Below are 16,582 nucleotides of genomic sequence, written 5' to 3' on the forward strand. Positions count from 1 at the left end.
GGGGGGGCTGCTCCTCCATTGGGGGAGGGGGGGAGGGGAGAGGCTGAGCGGGGCCGGGCCGGGCTGGGCGCTCTCTCGCTGCTGGGCCGTGCGGCGGAGCGGGGACGCGGCTCCGGGTGGCGCGGGGGAGGAGGGGGGGATGGGGGGGAGGGCTGGGAGAAGCAGCGCTGCAATCAGAGAGCGGCTCCGCCCCGCACCACGCCCCGCGGCGACACGGCGCGGCGGAACGGGAAGCCGAGAGCCGGGAGAGGGGAGGGTCTGTGGGGAGCGGGAGGGAGGAGGAGGGACGGGGGGGGGCCGGGGGGGGGGGGGAGCGGTGCGATGCGAGCGGAGCCGCTTCTGGGCGATTCCCGAAGAAACGTGGGAGGTTTGGGGGGAAGGCGAGGAAGAAGGCAGCGAGCGGAGCGGGGCGGGGAAGGGAGCGATGAGAGTGGGCGAGTGGGCGCTTCCCGACGGCTGCCGTCGCGGAATCGCGGCGTGACCCCGCTCCGGAGCGACCCCGAGGACCGGCTCTGCGCAGCGCCGCCCTCCTTCGCCTCCCTTTGCGGCTCCATCCCGCGCAGCCCGCTGACGTCTGCGGCCGTCTGAGCCCACGGTGGGACGTTCCCGTCTGGGTTACCGAGCCCTGGGGTTTGGGGCGGTTCGTCTGCGCTCAGCACAGCGATCCCAACCTTTATCCGCGCCCCGATGCTGCCCTCCACGTCCTCGTGGACACCCGACAGGGCGGTGGGATTTGGGGTGAGGAAATGGGGCAGGGAGTAGGGATGAGGAGTTCCCAGAGGGACACACTTGGGATGGAGAGACCCAAAAGTGAGCCCACGTTTTGGCTGGGTCAGATGGAAAGCCCCATGCAGGCAGCGCTCAGTGAGGTTTTACCTCCTGCAGCAAATAGAGGCAAGAAAACAGGGTGATCGAATTAAAGCCCGTCGTGTCATCCTCCAAAAAAGTACACAGAGTGCTCAGACTGTCCTCACACACCACGTCCTACCTTCTCAGGGCTTGCACAGAACACCCCCATATAAATACTCACTATTTCAATAAAGCAAAAAGAAAAAGCGGCAGTGCCCAGAGAGCCCTTCAGCCCTCAGCCTGCATCACACACAGCCCTCCCCACACCTCCCTGCAGCACAGGGTCATCCTCCTGCCTAACCCCCCCCACACACAAGGCAAAACTTCCTGCTGCGCTGACTTGGTGACCTCACATCACTTAGGAGATGGCTCCCGAAGCAAGGAGCCAGGCTTTAATCGCAGCTCACATTTTATTGGTGGCTTGGAAGCGTTTATTTTTAATATAAGGGACTGGTTTGAAGACAGACGCTTCAAAGGACTCTGGAGAAAGCAAACAATTACGGACAAATCATCTCCACACACAGAGACACCAGAAATCTAAATGCAAAGGGCAGAGGGCTGTCTGTACAGGAAGATGAAGCAACTGTTTCTCTCCTTAGAAGCACCGGTTGTGTGTGCATCCCAAAGCAGGCAAAACCAGATGAAAACAGACATAAAAATCCAGCAGCTCACAGCCCAGGGCTCTCCGTGCTGAGCTGCACGGCCAGGGACGCAGCACAGAGATGCACTGAGGGCACGGTGAGTCCCAGCACTGCGTGTTTGGGATGTGCAGCTCACCGCCTGCTCTCACATTGCCCACTGCTGGAGCACGCTGTGTTCTCCCATCAGGCTGACAGCAAGCAGCACTGCATTGTGCAGCAGTTTGGGATGTGTTCTATGGGAAACTTGCAAACCTCTCTGCCTGCAGTGAGGCTCCTCCCTGCTGCTCTGAGCTTGGCACATCAGTAAGCTGTCCTGCAAAGGAAAGAGGAAATTTTCCTTGGAACTCCACTCCTGTGGCTGAGCGTTCCCACAGTGAGCGCACAGCTGGGCACAGCCATCATTTCCAGTTCTGTCACTCCAAAGGTGATTTTCCAAAGCTCTGGAGCGCGGGGCTGTGCAGGGAATGCCATTCATAGCTGAGGGCAGCGAGGAATAAATCAGCTGCCATGGAAATCAGGAGGAAGTTCTCGTGGAGGTGAGGGGAGTTTTGAAGGCGTGTGAAGATGCAGTTGAACTTTAAAGCTTGTTCCAATGATCTGTAAGAAGAATTTCTAAGAAGAATTTCCTCTCGAAGGCCTTTTTACGACACCACATTTGATTTGCATCGAATGTTCAGGGCGAGCTGAAGCTAAAATTAGGAAATTCATCCGTGGAAAGGAAAACATCTCTTCATCCAGGGAAAGGAAAGGAGTTCTTGTGTCCACCTCCCGTTTAAGGCTCAGCACTGAGAAGCAGCCCAGTTACTGCGTGTGCAAACAGTGGGAAAGGTGACTCCACAAAACCCAGCTCTTGGGATCCTCCCTGCCCTGCACGTCACATGCAGCAGGTGATACTGGGCTGAGCTGCTTTATAGGATGAACACAGAGGGAGCAGCACAAACCCATGGAGCTCCTTTAGGAGCAGAGCACACAGGCTGCTGCTGGCAGTGGACTTTGACCTCTGGAAGATAAAAGGGAAAAGCTCAATCCACAAATCCCAAGGACTTTGCATCTCGTTACACAACACAGCAGTCACGTGGGTGCTGGTCATTGGTTTGGTCGTTGCACACTGCTTATTTTGAAGCAGGGACTTTGTAAAGAGAAATATGCACTGGGTATGTATGCATCTAGCATGTAGAAGCTGCAATAGTCGTGCTTGCACACATGGTCTTCAACCTAAACATGCCTGGCCCTGGCAGAACTCAAACCTGGCAGGTAATTATTGGAGTTCTTATGTTCATGATGTGGTCCAGAACAATCGGGGTTGACTACGAGAATAAGAATTGAAAGGAGCCTTTTTTGGGAGCAAAATTAAGGAGTGGGAGGAAGTGAACCAGAAAGTGTGCAGTGAAGGTATTGCAGGAGGCACAGCAGTGTGAGAACCTCTGCTCACCTTATCTCCAGTTGTTGGAACACGAAGGGTGGGCAAATAGCAAATTAAATGATAAGCAGCCACCACGCAGGGCTCTGCATGAAGCACAGAGTTCACAGGCATTCGGAGCGAGGCGTTGTTAGTGTTCTCAAAGGACGGGCATCATTCAGCTGAAAGTCAATATGAACATCTACGAGCTGAGCTTTCAGAAGGATGATTGTCCACTGCTCTCAGAGCACAGCCCAGCGTCCACCTCTTGGGGCTCAGGGGAGATTCCTGCAAGGTGCTCAGCACCTGGAAGCCAAGGGAGCGAGGGGCTGCGCTTACCCATAATAACCCCATCTGAGAGCAGCTGACTGAGACAGCCATGGCTGTGCCTGGGCAGGGAGGGGATCAGGAGGGGCAGAGAACAGCCACGACTTGCAGGCCAAGCAATAGTCGCTGCACAGCAGGTTCACCGTGGGCTTCCTGCATCCCCAGCTTACCGGATCTGTGCTCCAGTTTACAAGAGGTGCTTTGGTTATTGTGTGACACAAGACACGGTAAGAAGCTCGCTCTGACCTCATCTTTTGCCCTACTTCCTTATCTTGGAATCTGATGCACAGTGCCATACTTGTTCTCCCACATAGTTTCCTTCAGTGCCCTCCTCGTGAGGACGGAATCACAGAGCGTTGCTTCGTGGGGCAGCTGCACAGCTCCCCAGGTGGGGATGCACTTCAAAAGTGCTCCTTCAGCTGTCTCCCTTAAAGGCAAACTACACTAACAGGGAGTGCACACCTGGAGCTGAACCAGAATCCTGGATGTGAGACCCCCACTCAGCTGGAAAGCGGCCCAGGGCTTCACACACCAAGACCAGTCAGCAGCGCTCTGCGTTACACTGCTCAGACTGCAGCAGAGCTCCTGGCTGCCCCAGGAAAGGATGTGAGCAATCCCTGACAAACTGCCTCTGATTCACTGAGGAACGACATACCAAAAATCATTGCAGATAAAAAAAATGCTAAGCGTGGCTTCACTGATAATTTATCTAATGGCTGGGAAGAATGGGGTAATAGAAGGGAGACGAGAGAGAACAGCACTACATTGCTATGGAAACCAGGATTTTCAAAATAAATACCTTTGCAGAACTGAGGTTGCAGATCTAAAATAATCCATGGCGTCTCTGATGTTTCCTCCCTTTGCCATGAGACCCTTCCAGGCTGAGCAGCCTCTGCCTGCTGCAGAGATCAGCCTGCAGTGACATAGGATATCCCACGGCTCATGTTCCTTATTCCACTCCTGGGCCTTGAATAGAAACCACAGCGTTTGGTTTGTTCCTGTATTTTTGGGGCTTGCAGACTGGCGAGGTTGGTGCAGAATGAGCCCATGAGCACCTGCAGGGAAAGGTGTTGTTTTTGTCCCAGTACATTGGGACATTCCTCGGTGACCCGAGACAGTACAATACATACAGCAAACCTTTGTGAAGCTCTGCTTCCCTTACACCCTAGGAAGCTCCTTACCCCACCAGTGACCCCAAAGCAATTACCATTGGGCCTTTTGCTCCCTGTTAGCCCCGTTTCAGCTGCTGACATCCCCGATGGCGTTTGGGCAAAAGGACACCGTGCCCCACACCTCCCACACCGCCTCGCTGCTGCTGCAAACAAGTCTGGGCTCCGGCAGTGCTGACTCACGGTGCTGAGGCTATGGGAAATATTTGCTTAAAGAAGCAAAGCCAGGCAGGTTTCCTGCCCCTCCTTATCTGCGAGCCCCTCGTACGGCAAAGCTGGAATGGGGCCCTGCTTCCTGAGAGGGGGCACGGAGCGGGTGCTTGTTTCCTAAAGATAGCCCAGGTTCCTCTCGGCTCCTCGGGGTAAAGCCCCCAGCGCTCGCAACCACAGCTCTACGACTGCAGAGAGACGAACGGCTGCCGGGTGGGCTGCCCTGATACAGCATCGCCCACCGCAGCGCATTCCCCGCCCCTCCGTGGGCACAGAACCCGCTCTTCCCCACAGCTTTCCCCGAGCTGCGGCTTCGCTCCGACCGCTGCCTTCAGCGCAGCTGAGTCAGTGCAGACGGCAGCGATCGCTGTTTGCTTTGGGAGGGTTTGCCACGCACCGGGACGCGGGCAGGCAGCGCCGGTGCAAGGGATGGTTTGGTGTGGGCATGTCAGCACAGCGAGCTGGGAGCCGAGCCCGCCCGGAGCTCTAGGGACAGCAGTGGGGAGCTGTGCTGTCGGACCGGAGCCGCTCTGGGTGCTGTGCCTGTGTCAGCGCGCTGCTGTGCCTCAGCTAGGAGCCGCATTCGAGCCACGCGCCAAGCTGACCGCCCAGCGCATCCACAGCTCGCCTCCCCCTGGGAAATGGCCTCCTGTCGGCAGTGAGCATTTAGGGAAACAACCACAGCTGATGCCCACGCCGTTCACGTGGCAAATGACTTCAGAAACCCTCAGCAGCGAGGAGACTTTATGAGGGGTGGGACAGGCGAGTCGCTGAGCTGCCTCCTCCTCCCTGGACCTACGCAATTCATTTGCAAAGAAGCAGAGGGTGACGAGCTCCGTTTGCAAGCTGGGCAGGGCTGCCCAGGGAGCAGCTGTGGCAGGGCAGGCTGCTGGCAGAGCTGGGTTGCAGAGCTCAGAATGACTGTGCTAAAGGTCTGGGTAACGAGCCGGCAGGAGCTGCCACAGCCATCCAGCACCAACCGACAGTGCAAGTCGCCTTTCCACCGCTCTCTCTTATCTTCCTAGGCAGGTGAATATAAATCTTTACAGTGCAGCACAATGCTGGAAGAGCGAGTTGGGCTGAAGACCTATAAACACCCCCTGGGCTCGCTTCTATCAGCTGGAACCTGATGTGGAAACGTTCCTTGAGTTCATGCCCTTGGATTATACTAAAAAAGGCAAAGTCCTGCTGCACCTCGAGGACACCTAGTGCTGGAGCGAGAGAACAGAGGGCAGCTACGGAACAGGAGAAGTGTGCTGATGAGCCCAGGTGCTGGGTCAGCAAGACAAAAGCAATATATTTAGGTATCTGTGAGGCATGATCAGAAGATCACATGCAATGCCTCAACTCTTAACCCCCCATTCAAACTGGCTTTGATATAAAACACCGCTCACCAAAGCGATGTCCCCTGGCAGGCTCATCGCACTGGGGTTTCTTGCACCTCTTATCCCTATCAGAGACTGCAAATGGGCAGAGGGAACAGATGCAGCTGTCCCTTGGCCACTGCGTGCCCCAGCGCATGGCTTTCACTCTCTTGTGCCTCTGCCCCTATCACAAATGTCTTTTATAATGCAGGGAGAGCAAAGAGCTACCATAAAACAGAGACAGCTGACATCAGCAGCAGGCTGCTCCTTGCAGACCGCAGCTGTTAGGCGATGGTAGCACAGACTGAGGAGGGAGCGAGGTCATCCCAGGACAGGTGAACTAAGAAGTTAAGGAACTATTAGGTCATGCCCCATACATAGCAAGCAGCTTATCATGATGGGGAAGCAGCCTTTGTTTTTAGATTAATCACTTCAAGGATGCTGGCTTCCATCTTGCACTTCCTTTTTATCAGCGCTTTGTTTTAAGAAGCTATAAACCAGAGGTAGGGACACAGCTAGAGAGAACTGCAGCCAGACCACCACGTGTCACAGGGCACGAATTGAGGCCACAGCCCAAAACAACGCTGCAAACAAAGCCAGCACAGCCTCCCACCCCCCCCTGCGCATTAACTGCACCTGTATTTTATTTCATGTATCAGCTCTGTGCTGCACAGCCTGGGAGAACCCATCTGAGCTGCGATGTGCTGCACCAGGCTGCCAAGCAAAGCGTTCACACGTCAGCAGAAGCCACGTTACCCCCAGAGGCACAGGGCTGTGTTCAATACCTAGAAGGATGGAGAATGCAAGGCACAGCACTGCGTTCTGCAGATTGCAGCCGCAGCCAGCAGCCCTGCGGTGTGCTTTTCTGCTGCTTCTGGCTGACTAGTGGATGACAGGGGCTCTGTGAACACCCCTCACCTTGCCTGTGCTGAACACTGCTGGGACTGCTCTGCTGACATGCAGATGGCCACCACACCTACAGGCTGGAGGGGCCTCCAGCACCATTGGGCTGCACTGCTGCAAGGGTTCTGCTGGCTTCAACAGCGCCGTCAGAAACATCTGCCCATGCCACAAAATGTTCTTTCTTACTGGCAGCTTATTTTCTCTCCCTTTAGTTTGAGAGAACTGAACTCTGGTGCTGTTACCCTGTCTATGGTGCTTCCTCAAAGAGAACCTGTGGATCTCTGCCCTCCATCCACAACGTCGTTACAGCGACGTTGGCTCAGCGTGAAGATCAGATCATAAATGCAGAACAGCTGCTTAAGCAGAACGTAGGAAAGAAGCAGGGATGTTGCTGGGCAGAGAAAAGCACTGCTACAGCTCACAGATAGCCTCTTTTCTCCAAAGGCACATGCGCACTGCATCGCTCAGTCACATTTCTCTCCAGCTTCCTGGTAGCAGCATCAGCGTGTTCAGTCACCTCTGACTGCTGCAGGACTCTGTCCCCATCTGACAGCAATGACCTGGCCTCAGGTTTTCACCCTTTTGTCACCTCCTCCCTCCCTTTCAGCCCCATAAAATCACTAGACATGAAAGCTGCAGCACAAAGGAAATCCTTGGCAGCACCGCCTGCTGCAGCGCAGCTCCCTCGGCAGCACAGGCGGCTGCAGGCAAGGCAAACCTCTCCTAACCTACATTTGATTCCCGTAGCATTGCAAATCAGGCTCTGCCAAACCTGGCTGAGGCTCCTCTCCGCAGCCAGACTCGCACATACAACAGATTGAAGGGCCTGAGGACGGTGGGAGCAGCTTTTCTCCTTGTTTACCAGCTCCACCTGCACTGAAGGCAGCAGTGCTCCCATATCACAATTACCTTGAAGAAAGGAGCTGACCTGCCAGCTATTTTTAGTGGTGCTGTGAAGTTGTGAAGCTATTTTGCTCACATCTCCGCACGGTGAGCTGCAGGACGCTGACAGCTCTGTGTTTGCCTGGGGCAGCGGGGCTTTAGCTGTGAACGGTGTGTGACTTTGCACTAAGGCCTCTCTGCCCTTTCTGTGCCTTAAGAATCTTTATACTGAGATTTTTCTTTCTAATCGTTTTGGGAACAAGCAGCACAACTTCCTGAACTCCGCAGGGATCCCTTTTGGGGCCTCGTGTTGTTGTCCTCCTCTGGCCTGCACGGCTTCCAAGGCTGCAGAAGGTGCTATTGATACTGTGGGAGCCCTCACTCCCATTCGCCTTACTCACCGGGAGGCTAAAGGTGCAATTAGGAGTCCAGAAAGATTTTATCCATCTTTTGCAACAGACCTGTGCAGGAGATCAATACGCATTAAGCCAGCACCTGCTGAGAAACCAGCACGTGTGATTCTGCAGAGGCAGAAGGGAGAGCAGAGAGGAACCGCTCGCACAGCAACGCGCTGTTCTGGATGCAGATTAGTGCCTGGGTACGTCCAGGGCAGCAGGCAGAAGGTCCTGGTCTAGACAGTTGTTTTCTCTGCAGAGCCGAAGGGTTGCTGCCAAGTTTGCTGGGGCTGTAGCAGGTGCAAAGCCCAGGCAGATCAGAAGCCAAAGCAACTGGATTTAACAGAACGAAACCCACATACAAAAGGAAGCTTGAAGAATAGGAAAGATGAGGCTAACAAAAGGAGAGAAAAGTAAAAATGGGAACTGGTGTGTTCAGACAGGGATGGGTGAGTCAGACACATCAAGGAGGAGCAAGTGAGTAAACATGTATGTGAGTTTTTCAACAGCTGTCAGTCGTCCCTCCTCAGAAAGCTCCTCTCAGGACTGCTGCTGTCTCCAGATAGAGCACGTGCCTTCCCAGCTCTCTTCAAACAGACACTTTAACACCACAAGCTTCCCACACAGTGAGAGGAACCAGGATGTCCTCAGCCCCAAGTCCAGCTCATGTCTTCTTTTTCCCTCCCTGACTTTCTTCCAGAGGCTCTGCAAGACTTCTCCCACCCAAGCCCACAGCCTGCTCCTAAGGTGCGCTGCTCCTTCCCCCAGTGGATGCAACAAGCACCTGGCTTCTGAATAACACAGCCCACATCTCTCCTCCAGTGCAGGACCAGCACCCACTGATGGCACAGACTGTCCCAAATGCTTTCAAACAAAGACCTGATTGATTTCAATGCCTTGCAGGATGAGGTGTTTTAACTCATCTGGTCTTGGACAAACGTTAATGGTTTGTGTGTGTTATAACCTTCTGAAATCAGCTGGCCGTTAACTAATAAAATGTTGTGCAATGTGCATTAGGGGGAGTTTAGTAAGAAATCCACTTGTTTTTTGTGAATACGTAGAGATGGCATAGCCAGAATAATGGCATTTAATACATTGTTATTTGGTCAGGACTGCTGCAGACTCAGATGAGTCCAGCAGCTGCCTGTCAAGACGTGTTGGGTCAGAAAGCTCAGTGAAGAGTTCTGCCTGTAGTTCACTCCTTTGAACAGTTTATCTGCCTATCTTCTGCTTTACCACTAGTATCGTCACTCCTGCCCAATAATTATTTAATGAAGATTTCATATTGCCATCTCCACACTGCAGGATGGGAAATGCACTTGAAGTACGCCTTCACCTGTTCTGTTCTCTCGTATGGAAGCAGCAGACACACAGCAACAAACCGCAGGCTGCTCACAGCCAGAGATCGTCCAGCAATGGTGCCGTTCAGCCACGGCACACAACGCCTTCTGCTGACAAGTGCAATTGGTCAGGTCTCCTCTAGGGAGTGCAGTCGTAAAGGGAGAAGAGGAAACTGCAGCACAAAAGCCAGCTGGTAACGTGTGACTCAGGATATTGGCACAGTCACAAATGGTGTCTGCCCATTTCATGTCGAAAACGGAGAGCAGTGGTGAGGGCTGAGCCGGAGGTAAGAGCGGGATGTCACTGGATGCCCCCGGTAAGCTTCCATACTGGAAAGAAAAGTCTTCTGAGATACTAAAAAAAAATTATTCAAGATGTAAATCAAGCAATGAAACTTCAAATATCGACCAAAAAAACCCACGCAGTTACAGCATCACACCCTGCAGGTGGCTGCAGCACAGCCTGCACTGCTATGGGCGCTCCATCTCCTGCCCTTCACACCCATCAGATCACCCAGTGAAAGCGAGCTCAGCCTCCAAATATCATTCAGACCTTGGCCTCCATGCAAGGAGCTGCAGAGACTCATTCCCAGGTCTAGCCGTGCTTTGCATGTATCACACATCTTGGTCCTAGAAAACGGGCAGAGACACGAGCTTATTGCATGCTGGAATCACACAGCAGGCAGGCAGACAGCTGCAGGACCTGGCTGATCCTGGTGGCAGGGAATCCTGCAGGAAAAGACACAAAATGCTGCCTAGTTCCTCCTCGCAAATCCCCTGCGTGCCTCAACTGTAAGACCACCAACACCTTCCTTAAGGAAGCACCAAAACACGAACCAAATCCTCGTGGATCCTCAGAATATTCACCAAGAAGAACCAGCATTCCCAGGCACAAGAAAGAAATGTAAGGAATGCAAGAACAACACTACCATCCACCTGAGGCAAAGGGCAACAGAACAGACTTGCTAGGTAACAGAGCCGGTCTGCAGCTCCGTGTGAACCACATTCAGTCAATGCCAGCTCTATCCTTGTCTGAGGAGCTGTGTAACAGCCCATGGCAGAAGACAGAGACCCTGAGCACAAGCTCTGTGTTCGGCCAGCAAGCACCAGCTGAAGAAGAATCATCTGACGCCTAAACTGCTGCCTCCCACTTTTTGTCTCACCAGCACACTACTTATCTCAGCTACCTGTGCGAGGTACCACAAGTTAATTCACTCCTCCATTCCTTTCATTATAGATCCTCTTGCTGTTTTTTCACCTGTCTCCCTCCAGCTGCACCCCAGCAGCCCTGTTGTTCCTCTGTCAGTACATCACGTCAGTAGAAGCTGTGATAAATAAAGAGGAGCCATCAGCTCCTCCTCGCCCTTGCAAATAAAGGAGCTTCTCCTCCCTGACCTATCTACTTCTATATTTTCTATCAGTCGTGATGTCCATTGCTGCCTTGAAAAGCTACAGGTGCTTTTTAACAGAGGCAAGGGAAAGGCAGCCTTAGCATTTAAAGATCATCAGAAACACGCAAGAATTTTCATGGTAATTTCTGGTGAAGGCACATCTGATCTCCACGGGGAACACTCATGCTGTGTGCATCACCACGGTCCCTCCACCTATTCAGGATTCCCACTCTGGATTACAAGCTACCTTCACACAGCAGACGTTGAAGCTTCCAATGAGGTCACACAGGCGCTGACAGGCGCTGATGGGTGAGTCATGCTGCAGTAGCCAGAGATACCAGCAACAGATTTGTTAATCTGCATGCAGCCTAACCCTTCTTCTGGTCTAAAATCTTATTCCAGAATGAAACACGGTGTGTCACAGGTGATTGCAGAACTGCTGAGGGACAGGGCCATCATTTCACAGGTTTTACAGATTAGGAGGAGAATCAGTTCCAAAGAGTACATTTACAACATCATAGAATATGTTGTTTTACTTGTAAAATGCAAGACCAGGATCCACTGGCTCAATGGGGGAACAGCTCATTGCAGCTCACTGGCAAAGCAGGCGTGCTAATTAGGAAAGTAAGAGTCCTCCTAGGAAACATGCTCAGTGGTTTAAATCACCACCTCCAGCAAGCTGCTCTTCTGGGGGATGCTGCCCTGGACCAGGGTCAGCAGGCACAGAACAAACTCTTCTGCTGGCTCTGCTATGGGGAAGAAAGCCGTGGAGCAGGACCAGACCTGCAACATCTCAAAGTGCCACAGCAAAATTCAACAGAGCTTGTTCATGAAAGCTTTGTAAGGGTGGACACAAAACTATGAGAAAAGGAAAAAATTTATATATAGATTGTTGTAGCCCCACTGCTACAACATTGTATTAAACTTTCTAAGCAGAGAAATAATTGTTTAATACTTCTATCCAGTAGACAGGGCGAGCGACAACTGCCAGAGGGCCAAGTGACACATGGCAGCTTCTTTTGGAGAAAGAAAACCACCTGAAGATTGCATGATTATAACGAGTTTCTTGGGACAAGTTTCACACTGTTAGTCACCTTTCATCCCTCAGTGCCACAGGCCTCTCTGCATCCATCCATCCAAAGACCAGAACCAAGACAAGAGTCTCTTCCTGTGCTGTTTCCTTCCATCAGTTATTCCTCCAGGCCAAGAATGAACTGGTACTCTTCCAGTGCATGCTAGCATTGGTGCATCACAACAGGACAATTGCTGACAGCCACCTAAACAGCACGCAGGTGTTGGAGACAGAGAAGCACGAGGACATCAGAACTGGAGGTGCTGCTCAGATGAAGATGCAAGGCTTCATGCTGAACCTGGTGGAAGGACACACACTGCCAGCACTTCTCAGACATCAGCTGCCTATGGGAAAAGAACGTGTGCATTTAACTCCAGGCAATTCTTACTTCTTACTGCGGCAGCACTTCATGGATCTGGCCAAAGTCAATGAACTTGCTTTTATTTGGGCAAATTCTTCTGCTGCAAAATTAACATCCAGAAGAACTGTCTCCCAGTTTTAGTTTCAGCCCAGATAAATGGCCCTGATCCCATCCTGAGCCACAAGGCAAACCTGTGCAAGGCCACACAGGTCAGCAGTGCTCCCCTCAAGGAGAAACTTACAGGATTCACCCAAGACTTGCCTCAGAAATAAGTTCATTTGGCACATATGTCATAGGCTTGTTGTCAGTCTCTCGCAGAGAAGGGTAAAAATCTCTGAGTGTCCTCAAGTTACACAATTTATGAAAGAAATCAGGGGAAAGTAACATGGTAAAAAGAGAATCTTTCCAAGTTCTAATGATGCTCCCAAAGCAGAAGACAAGCCTACCTAGAGTCCCTTGGGAAGCTGACACAGATGCAAGTGGCACACTGGCACTTATTTGCAACTGCCCAGCGTGCCAGCTGCTGAGGAAGGAAGAGCTGTTGAGTCAGAGGGCAAACCAGGCTTCCACTTCTGTCTGGTTGCCCCGAGGGCAGAGTGGGACAGTCAGAAGGCCGAGATTCTGCTCACTGCTTCCCCACAGGACCTCGGTCACTACTTCCTCCTCCTGTGTCTCTTTCCCCTTTTCTTCATGGACACCACTGCTCTCTTGAATCACGGGACAACCAGAAGCAGACAGCAAAGAGCAATCCTATTTCTCTGATAAAAGGTAGGAGCGCAGTGCAGTATTGTTATTTTCTTATAATACAAACGTGGTTGTGTAAGAGTGTTGGTATTGCTTCATTTCTGTCATTATGACAAACTGCCAGGACACTGCCTGATACAGGTTGTTATGATTTGCTTTTGTAGGGCTATTTCATCTACTCTGACCAGCCTTTCTCTAGAACATGTCTTTCCTGTATAACTCTGTAAACCACGATAATGGTCTGAGCTACAACTGGAATGATGGCACGTTTGATGAGCAAATGAAAGAAAGCAGTTCCTCACTTGTGCATTGCACAACTATTTATGTGCTAAAAGACACAACTGCTTATCTTTACAAGCAGAAAACAAGGTGAAAGTTGGTTTCTAAATCAGGGCGTAACAGAATCGTAAGAGTTTCATAAAATGGTAAAAAAAAAAATGTATATTTGGGTAAATTACATTCTGCTTATACAATGGCAAATTTCCTAGAATGGAAGCAGAGACAACTCTGTGATTCATAACTGCAATTATAATTAATAACCAAATTTCATTGGTTCAGGTTCTGTGATTTATTCTGAAATTTACATTTGCTCTCTTAAGAAAGGTCAGAGTAGAGCAGTGTTGGGACTGCAGGCTAAGGAAGGTACGACTGTGATTACAGCAGCTGCAACTGCCCTAATCACACTCTTATCTGCCTTATCTACTGAGAGTATTTATTTAGCAGTGATTACTGAGCCAGGCCCCATCACTCCCAGTTAGTTCTGAAGCAGCTCCTTAGTGTTGTAAGAAGTTTATACTGCAAGAGGCATTGCTGTTCTGCTGAGACAGACAGCCAAGCTTCCCATCACTTAAAGTCATTTAAAAAAATAAACCATGACGCTCCTAAAGAAGCAGGGGTGTCAACCCCACTGCACTGGCCAAATTCCCAGCTTGAGTAATTACAACGAGCCTTGGATAAATTCTTGCCACAGCTTCCGCTGGACACGGTATTGTTCACGACTTCCTCTCCTACAATATCATGCAGTGCTTATGCACACTCTGTACAGGTCCTGTCTGCACTGGAATGCTGTCTGGGTCTACCCCCAGCCCAGGTCTGCAGCAGCACACTGCAACAACGCACTGAAACCAGTTCTGCCTGTCAGCTGAACCGCCGTGCAATTTGTAATTTCTATTTACTGATGTCCTAGCACCTCCTTCAGATGGTGCTAATGCATACAGCTACCTGATGGCTACACCGGTGCAGATCCAAGATGCAGGCATACATAAACTGGTTTAGTTCCTTAAAACAAAAGCTAAATTTGCATCAGTCAGTTTGCAAACTGAGCTAAGCTGATGTAACATCCCAGATGCCCACTGCAATTGGCTGACAAGGCAGTAAGAGCATGCCTGATAGGTCAGGCCTAGGCAGCCCTGTCAGACATGCCCAGTTCAGCTGGCAACAACAAACAGTGCCATTTTTATAGGCCTGCTACTTAACGATGTCTGTAGACTTCTTGTATGCTGGTGGGACACAGACAAAACTGTTTACTTTTGAAGTGGTCACTGAGCACTTATCAAACCCATATCTATTGTGTTAAACAGACGACCTGACAGTTCATACCAAGGCATTACCCACGTTTTTTCCAGCAGCTACCACTACACCCCAAGGCTTTTTACTTAGAGATACCATTATCTTTTTTTTTACGTGCGTAATAAAGGGAGCCCAAACTTTCTGTTAGGGTAGCTCTATGCACCTCACTGACCCAAGCTTTCACCCTCATAATTTGTGAGCTTCAAACGCACCTCGGCTGCAGGAGAAGTACAAGACCAAGATTCAGAAGGTCTCGATCCTTAATTCCACCTTAGGGCCGCATGGGCAGATCGCTCCTCACCGCTCCATAGGCTGCAGAAACCAAACGATGCCACTAATTTAACAAAGACAAGAAAAGAAAACAACTGCACAGACGATGCCGAATAGATCCATATTAAATGCTACTGTTGAAAATACAAATAGTGACGTTTCCTACTACACACTCCTTTCCCCACAAGCACGTCTCCAAACCCATAGTATTTTTTAAAAGATAGAAACTCCAGTTTCAGGAAGTGGACGGCTTTATTTTTGTGCCATTCCAAAAATGCCTTTTAACTTGTCAAACGATACGCTACAAATATCTTTGGCAGATGAATAAAACCAAGTTTCCTGTCATAGCTGCCAACTTCAAGGTTGAGATAATCAGATAAATCTTTAGTTTGCCTTCCCCAATACTTACAACAACATATGTTTGAAGTGATCCACATTTGTCTTGCTTTTCCTGACGGGATTTGAGAAGGCAAAGTATCAGACCACGGTGTGACACATTTGTGTCACACGAGATGTGGTCCACAACTGTTCCAGTCACCCTCTGCAGCTTTCCTCAGGTTTCCCCTACCCCAGGTTAGGGGGCAATAATCCCAGTAGAACCGTCTGCTCATTTAGAGGTAAAAGTGAAGGTTGGATAAATGGTCTCCAGTACCACCTTGTAAATAGGGCCTCCCAGCGGTACAAAATACCTTTGTAGGACAACAGGAGGAAGTTTGTGGTGCTCGACTGCAGCAGCACCATTAATACTGGGTTTACAGAATTGTATTATTTCATTCTGGGGACACTTCAAATGTTTGTGGGGTACCTGAGAGCACTTCCTTGGTACATGACCCTGAATTTAAGGGTGAAAGTGACACCTAAGAGCACGCCTTTTGCAAGCTGTGCGTCTTATGCCATTGTTCCTATTAATTCATTGTCAGGATGTCAGTAAAAATGGTTATTTTGATGATTCTTTGCCCCCATAGTTCTGAAAGGGAAAGCAGCTATAAACACAAGGGAGTCTGACCTCAGCGATTTCCTCTGTTCAGACAGGAGCACAATGCACTTAAACACCACGACAAGGAGACTCGGACTGTTTAGAATTCCTCCAGCTGTAATCTATAGCAAAAACAAATAAACAAATACACGACTACGAGACATGATAATTAATCCCTGCACGAAGCCAACTGCTATCTCGAGCTCCTAGACAGAGAATCCCAAAGACACCAAGGTTCCACAACCGAGCAGGTTCAAAATCTATCGGTTCAAAACCTATGGGTTTTGAACTTGGCAAACAGGAAAGGGCAGCTCGGGGGGCTGCGTGCCCAATGCGTGGGGCTTTTATCCCCCTTTCTGTCCATAAACCAGGCACGGTTAGGCTCAGGCAGCTCGGACTCACAGGGTTGGCCAACAGTTGCACAACGACCAAGGCGAGCTGACAGCTGCCACCACCTCCTGGGGCCGCGGCTGGCAGGCGTGACCCACCGCCCCATCCCAGCCCTGCCTCACCCTTCATCTCCTCACCCGTGTCTCCTTTCTCCCCCAGGACCCAAACGTTTCCCCATTCCCACCCAGCTGTGATCCATTCCCCCCCCACCACACCACCGATACGACGGACACGAGCCCTCCGCGCAGCCCCCCCCCCCGCCTCCTCCTCGCTCCTCCACCTCAGCACGAGGGACCCGAGGCCTCGCCGTCCCCTCACGCCGTCCCCCCT

At 51.1% G+C, this 16,582-nt stretch overlaps 2 long non-coding RNA genes across 5 annotated transcripts; one reads left to right on the forward strand and one right to left on the reverse strand.

Annotated features, from left to right (window-relative positions):
- Nucleotides 1-553: 553 nt before the first annotated feature.
- On the forward strand, nucleotides 554-4,045 carry LOC122168750. Its single transcript, XR_006171349.1, has 2 exons — nucleotides 554-3,443; nucleotides 3,531-4,045. It is a non-coding gene; the product is annotated as an uncharacterized LOC122168750 (long non-coding RNA).
- Nucleotides 1,208-16,582, reverse strand: LOC122168749. 4 transcript variants are annotated; one of them, XR_006171346.1, is made up of 5 exons: nucleotides 16,533-16,582; nucleotides 15,893-15,984; nucleotides 14,829-14,928; nucleotides 4,016-4,271; nucleotides 1,208-2,490 (listed from the first exon to the last, which is right to left on the reverse strand). It is a non-coding gene; the product is annotated as an uncharacterized LOC122168749 (long non-coding RNA). The 4 variants fall into 4 exon arrangements; XR_006171345.1 differs by having other exon boundaries at nucleotides 1,208-3,071; XR_006171347.1 differs by having other exon boundaries at nucleotides 1,208-3,071; nucleotides 14,829-14,950.

This window comes from Centrocercus urophasianus, unplaced genomic scaffold (genome assembly GCF_019232065.1).
Source record: "Centrocercus urophasianus isolate 14NV4802_14NV808 unplaced genomic scaffold, USGS_Curo_1.0 seq_450, whole genome shotgun sequence".
Classification (NCBI taxonomy): Eukaryota; Metazoa; Chordata; class Aves; order Galliformes; family Phasianidae; genus Centrocercus; species Centrocercus urophasianus.